The 6,220-nt window shown below is 46.3% G+C and overlaps 1 long non-coding RNA gene across 2 annotated transcripts; it reads right to left on the reverse strand.

The window, feature by feature from the left end:
* Window positions 1-913: 913 nt before the first annotated feature.
* LOC139230430 (uncharacterized) lies at window positions 914-5,628 on the reverse strand. Of its 2 annotated transcripts, none has more exons than XR_011587921.1 (3): window positions 5,589-5,628; window positions 2,740-2,799; window positions 914-960 (listed from the first exon to the last, which is right to left on the reverse strand). It is a non-coding gene; the product is annotated as an uncharacterized lncRNA (long non-coding RNA). The 2 variants fall into 2 exon arrangements; XR_011587920.1 differs by lacking the exon at window positions 5,589-5,628 and adding an exon at window positions 3,875-4,085.
* Between the last annotated feature and the right edge of the window lie 592 nt (window positions 5,629-6,220).

A 6,220-nucleotide genomic window follows, 5' to 3' on the forward strand; every position in this document is an offset into this window, starting at 1 on the left:
ATATACAGTAAACAAAAGAGTTGTGAACAGTGTACAGCCGATACTAAGCAAGCTGTTTTAACCCAACTAGCCCGTCGGCTAACTTACTGGATTGGGTACAATGTTGCTTTTACCTTCCCCCATTCCCAATGCCCGATTTTGCTCTCCATTGAAGTCAGTGGAGTATAATATTAGACGGGATACAGAACTACTGTTCCACTCGATCCCTAGGGATTCCCGCCTGGCGGGTTCGATTAAACTGACGCTCCCTATAAACAGTAATAATGAATTATAAACCTCTGAGGGAAATCCAAGTGAGAAGCCCGAGCTTTGAAATTACGAGTGCCAGCACGAGTGTGAAGTCCCTCGTTCTGTCTTGGTGGGGATAGTGTTAGTTCAGTAGTTTTAAACAGGTTGACACCTCCGCTGAAATAGGGAAATTTCAAATGAGCAAACGTAACTGTTCCGACTTATGAGGCCGTGGTGTAATTTCAAGGCCAGGGGAAATAATCCAAGTGTCTTTGAATAAAACTACACACACCATCAAAGACTGGATGGAATCGGGCAAATGTAATTAACCAGGTGTAATATAGCTCCACCTAGTGGACTTTGGTGATAATGCAACTGCTGATGTGTGCATTAAAAGCATCATGTGACGAGGTCACATGACAAGTTCCTGTTTGGAGCCATCTTGTGTAGTGGCTTTTTAGTGATGTCATCAAAATATGTCACATCAGGCAAAGACATGTGTGCGGCAGATAGTTGACTTTTAGTCTGCCTGTTAATAAATGATTGATAATGTGTGTGCAGTTCAAAGATAGAGTTATTAGCATTCTATATTCCATAGGAACACGGTTGCTGTACCACCTAACAAGGGATAAAATTATATCGTGATGCACCTACCTGAATTATTTAGCAGTTTGAGCAGTGCAGGTTTCATACACACCTTTCCTGTCATCACACCTTGGTGAATTTCACAATCTAGAGGGAGAAACACATCAGCCCAAAGGAACAGACGTCTTCAAAGGAAACAATATACAATATTGCGTAGTGTGCTACTTATCAAGTGCTTGGACACTTATGTTAACATTTCAAAGGGAACGTTATCATTTAAAGAAAAAAGGACCAGCGATTATATGCTCCGTTGTTGCTCAAGGAGTCAGAAGGTTCTGGGTTCAAGCCCCACTCCAGGTGCATGAGCACAACATTTAGGTTGATGCTGCCAGTACAGTACTGACACTGTCGGAACAGCCAACTTTCAGATGAGACGTTAAACTGAGACCCTGCCTGATTTCTCAGGTGGAAGTATAAGATCCCATGGCACTACTTGAAGAACAGCAGGGGTGTCCTCCCATCATCACTAAAAAAAATTATCTGCCCATTGTCATGTTGATGTTTGTGGGAGCTTGCTGTGCACAAAATGGCTCAGCATTTTCCTACATTACAACAGTGCCTACTTTTCAAAAGCACTTCATTGGCTGTGAAGTGCGATGGGACTTCCTGGGATTGTGAACTGTGCTATATAAATATATAACTTACTGTGTCCTTGGCTCCTGTTGTAGAAGAACTCACCATCTGCAAAGTGCAACCTTCAATCTACTCCTCCGGTTACATGCTTACTACAGCCTCCATCACAGCTTCCTCCTTACTCCGTCAAATCTGTGTGAACCCTTCCTTATACAAGCCCACTTCACCCTCTGATAAACCATTAGTATGGTCCTGCATTTAAACCCCTTTCCTACTGCAATTTCCTCCAGTTATCTATGAGTTTTTCCCTTCTATTACAGCCTCTCCTTACAATGATTTGGGCAGTGTCCCTTTCTGTCACCTTCCTTTTGCTCTTCAATGCTTTCCGTTCATTGAAGAGCCCACTGCATCGTTCCCATGCAATAGACCCAGTACTGCTGGGGGCAATGGGCTCAATTTACATCACCCTTCACTAAATGAGTATCAGTTGGGTAGCATTTTGGTTGTACATTCACTTCCTTAGCTACTAACTAAATGAATCTCCCCAAGGGAGCTCAGTGGACTTGTGAGCAAACAGCTTGCATTTCAATAGCGCCTTTGGCTTAACACAATTTTCCGAGGTCCTTCACAGAGGCGCGTGACAGGGAACCACAAAGGAGAGATTTGAATTGTGTCACCAAACAACTGGATTTGAAAGAGGGTCTTGAGGGAGGAGAGGGAGATGGTGAGACAGAGAGCTTTAGGGAGGGATTTCCAGAGAGTGGAACCTCGGTGGTTGAAGTTGAGGAGAGAAGACAGAAAAACATTTTGACATATCAATTTTAACTTACTTGCTTCTTCAGGCTTCATAACGATCTATTATGTGTGACTGTCCGAGTCAGAAAACTCATGTTCCAAATCTCAAAGTAATACAACAGTCACGTTACATTAGCTGAACCTTCACAGGAGGGTTCCTCACAGTAAGGTGTCTCAGCTGAACATCATTCTGACTGCCTGAGTGTCACCTACTGCACTGCTCACACTAGTAGGTTTAGCAATGCGAGCTTACTGCGGTTTCTTTCTTCCGATGGGATTGAGTCTGATTCCAGCTGAGAATCCCACGGCCAGGCGGCAGGGCAAATTTACATCCCACTAGCCTGGGTTCCGTTTACTATCAGGTCCCAGAGAGTTATGTGACCTTGTGTCCCTCCCCTGTGGCCAATGTGAACAGGCCAAGAGCCTGAGTCAAGAGAGCTTCCGATCTCAGCATTACAACTATCAGATGGACAAAGCAGAACACTTAAAAATATTTACTTGGCAAAGTTGACATCAAACACGTCTCCAATGCTTCCACCTGGGCTGTAAGGATACACACTGTGAATATGAACAGATTATTACAGTGAGCAATGCAAAGACACAGGATATCTGCAAGTGCTAGTTTAGATCATATAACAACAGAGGGGTCGGGGCCCAGGAATGGCGCTGCATATAGCAGAGGGGTCGTGACCCAGGAACGGCGCAGCATATAACAACAGCAGGGTCGGGGCCCAGAAGTGTACTGCAAATAACAACAGAGGGGTCGTGACCCAGGAGCGGCACAGCATTTAACAGCAAAGTGTCGTGACCCAGGAGTGTATTGCATATAACAACAGCAGGGTCGGGGCCCAGAAGTGTACTGCAAATAACAACAGAGGAGTCATGACCCAGGAGCGGCACAGCATTTAACAGCAGACGGTCGTGACCCAGGAGTGTACTGCATATAACAACGGCAGGGTCGGGACACAGGAGCGGTGCAGCATTTAACAGCAGCGGGATCGTGCCCAGGAGCGGTGCAGCATTCAATAATGACAGGGTCAAGGCTCAGGGGAGGCGCAACTGAGCTTGGTCTCCAGTCGTCTTGGTCAATCCTCCCACTAGACCAAGCCCTAGCTCTGTCAAGCCCGTGTGGTGGCTGATGTGCAACGGTCACCACACGTTAAAAAGATCCATGCAGAAGGAATCTTCCCCCCTTTAAGCTGTAACTCATTGTAACACCTGTGAGCGCAGCTTTTTTTGGTCTGAAGAGCATCATCCTCGTCACGAGGGACTGACTAGTAGTCGGTTAAATCCAAACATCAAGAGCCATGAACCACAATTTACGAGATAATCCAGGATATATACCACAGCAGTGAAGACCTTCAATTATTTAAAGTCTACAGTCTATAGCAGTTGGAGTTGACAACATTCCCAAAGTAACGATGTTCAACAGAGACAGAAATGGGCTAATTCCTGTGTCAAAATAGCCCATTGAGTAACATGGAATCATAGAATGGTTACAGCACAGAAGGAGGCCATTTGGCCCGTCGAGCCCGTGCCGGCTCTCTGCAAGAGCACCTCAGCTAGTCCCACTCCCCTGCACATTCCTCGTAGCCCTGCTAATTTTTTTCCATCGGGTACATATCCAACTCACTTTTGAAAGCCACAATTGAACCTGCCTCCACAACCTTTTCAGGCAATTCATTCCAGATCTTAACCACTCGCTGCGTAGTATTGGTAACGTCGATTTCTGGGCTATATCTCGAATTTGTGTTATAGTTCCGAAGGCCAATAATAACATTCTACTTATCCCTTCAGCTGTATAAATTGGACTCTCCGTATTGCCCAGCATTCGCTCTATTAGATTAAACCTCGTGGCCACTGTCAGGCACGGAGAGCTGTGACTCTCTCCCAGTGCTAAATATAACCAAATCAGAAACCTCTTGGGTTTATTTTAGGGTCTCTGCCACTTCCTGCTGTGCGCAGTGCGCAGGGAAGAACAGATTTCAAAGTCCTGCAGATGAAAGGACTTGCATCCACAGCGTGAGCACTCATGCCTTCACTGGTGGCTCCAAAGTGCTTTATCTGCAGAGTGCAGCCTGCCGTGTGAAACCGCGACTATCTGCGCTGGAAGCAGGAGTGCCTCACAGTGAAGGGAAGTGACGCAGGTGGCGATGGAGTCAGCAAGGTGGGGCCCCCCGCTGGTGATATAAATTGCTAACCATCCGGTGGGCAATTACGGATTCTAATTACTTCCTGTGCAACGCTGTGTATCAGATCATTCCTCGGCAGCACCTCCCATAAACCCACGATCCCCACCACCTAAACGGATAAGGGCAGCGGGTGCATGGGAACACCGCCAATTCCAAGTTCCCCTCTGCGTCACACACCATCCCGACTTTGGACATATATTGGCCATGGGGTGGCTTGACCCATCCACCTCCACGGAGGTGTGTGGGGGACCTGACCCATCCACCTCCATGGCACGAACCTGGTATTGCAGTACTTCCAGGAACGGTGCAGTGGCTCTAGGCCTTTTGGCTAAGAGCATTGGCGCAGAGTGATCCTTGAATGGGCCCAAGGTGACCTCTGGCGTTTGTGATTTGACAAAGAATTGGAATGATTGGCTACGAATTTCAAAAAAAAAAAAAAAAAATATTGGCCATTCGTTCATCGTCGCTGGGTCAAAATCTTGGAATTCCCTCCCTAACAGCATTGTGCGAGAACCTTCACCACACGGACTGCAGCGGCTCAAGAAGGCGGCTCACCACCACCTTCTCAAGGGCAACACAGGAGGCTGAGGGTAAACTTGATTGAAGTGTATAAAATTATGAGGGGCTGAGATAAAGTGGATAGGAAGGGCCTATTTCCCTTAGCAGAGGTCAATTAACAGGGGGCATAGATTTAAAGTAATTGATAGAAGGATTAGAGGTGAGTTGAGGAGAACCTTTTTTCACCCAGAGGGTGGTGGGGGTCTGGAATTCACTGCCTGAAAGGGTGATAGAGGCAGAAACCCTCACCATATTTAAAAAGTACCAGGATGTGCACTTGAAGTGCCGTAACCTAAAAGACTACGGACCAAAAGCTGGAACGTGGGATTAGGCTGGGTAGCTCTTTTTTGGCCGACACAGAAATGATGGGCCGAATGGCCTCCTTCTGTGCCATAAATTTCGATGATTCTATGAACTCGGGATGGGCAATAAATGTCGGCCATGCCAGTGAAGCCCACATTCTAACGAGTATGATTCATGCGACTGATGTGGACCAATTTCACCCTCCTAATCTGCAACAAGTCTGTCCTAATTCAACATTCTTAACTTTGTTCCTAAAATAAATGTATTTGTTAAAATCACAATTGAACGAATTACCTTGGATCTCTTGTGCGTATATCAACAGTTCTGAGATCCTGATGGCACTGGCTGTAAAGTGAAGCGACAAAGTTAGCTTTTCCGTGTGCTGGTACAATCAAAAATAGAAACTGGGGCAGATTGGAGCATCTTAACTCACCAGCGGGAATCAGAAAGACAATGAAGAAAATGCTGTCCATGTCTAGAAAGTAGGAGTAATACAACGTCCTGTGTTAGATCGGAGACTTGCAGACTGCTCTATGCTCTTGCAGACGTTTCCTGCAAGTGATCTGTACCTTTTATACATTTAGTACATCCCTATTTCAACCTATAGCATGTGGTGAGATGTAAACACCGTTTGAAAAGCGCAGAATAGGGCGGGGTTGATTTTTTTTATCCGCCGTCGTTCCTGATTGTGTAAGTGGCTCAGTGGGCTGCACTCTTGTTTCTGGGTCAGAGTTTGTGGGTTCGAGCCCCATTCTGGAGATTGGAGCACAATGTCCAGGCTGACACTCCAGTACAGTGTTGTGGGGGTGTGCTGCATTGCCGAAGGTGCCAATGAGACTTCAAACCAAGGCCCCGTCTGCTCTCTCAGGTAGACGTTAAAGATTGCAATGCACGATTTCTAAGAAGAAATAGCGGGCGTGGGTGGG

Source organism: Pristiophorus japonicus, chromosome 19 (assembly GCF_044704955.1).
Source record: "Pristiophorus japonicus isolate sPriJap1 chromosome 19, sPriJap1.hap1, whole genome shotgun sequence".
Taxonomy (NCBI): domain Eukaryota; kingdom Metazoa; phylum Chordata; class Chondrichthyes; family Pristiophoridae; genus Pristiophorus; species Pristiophorus japonicus.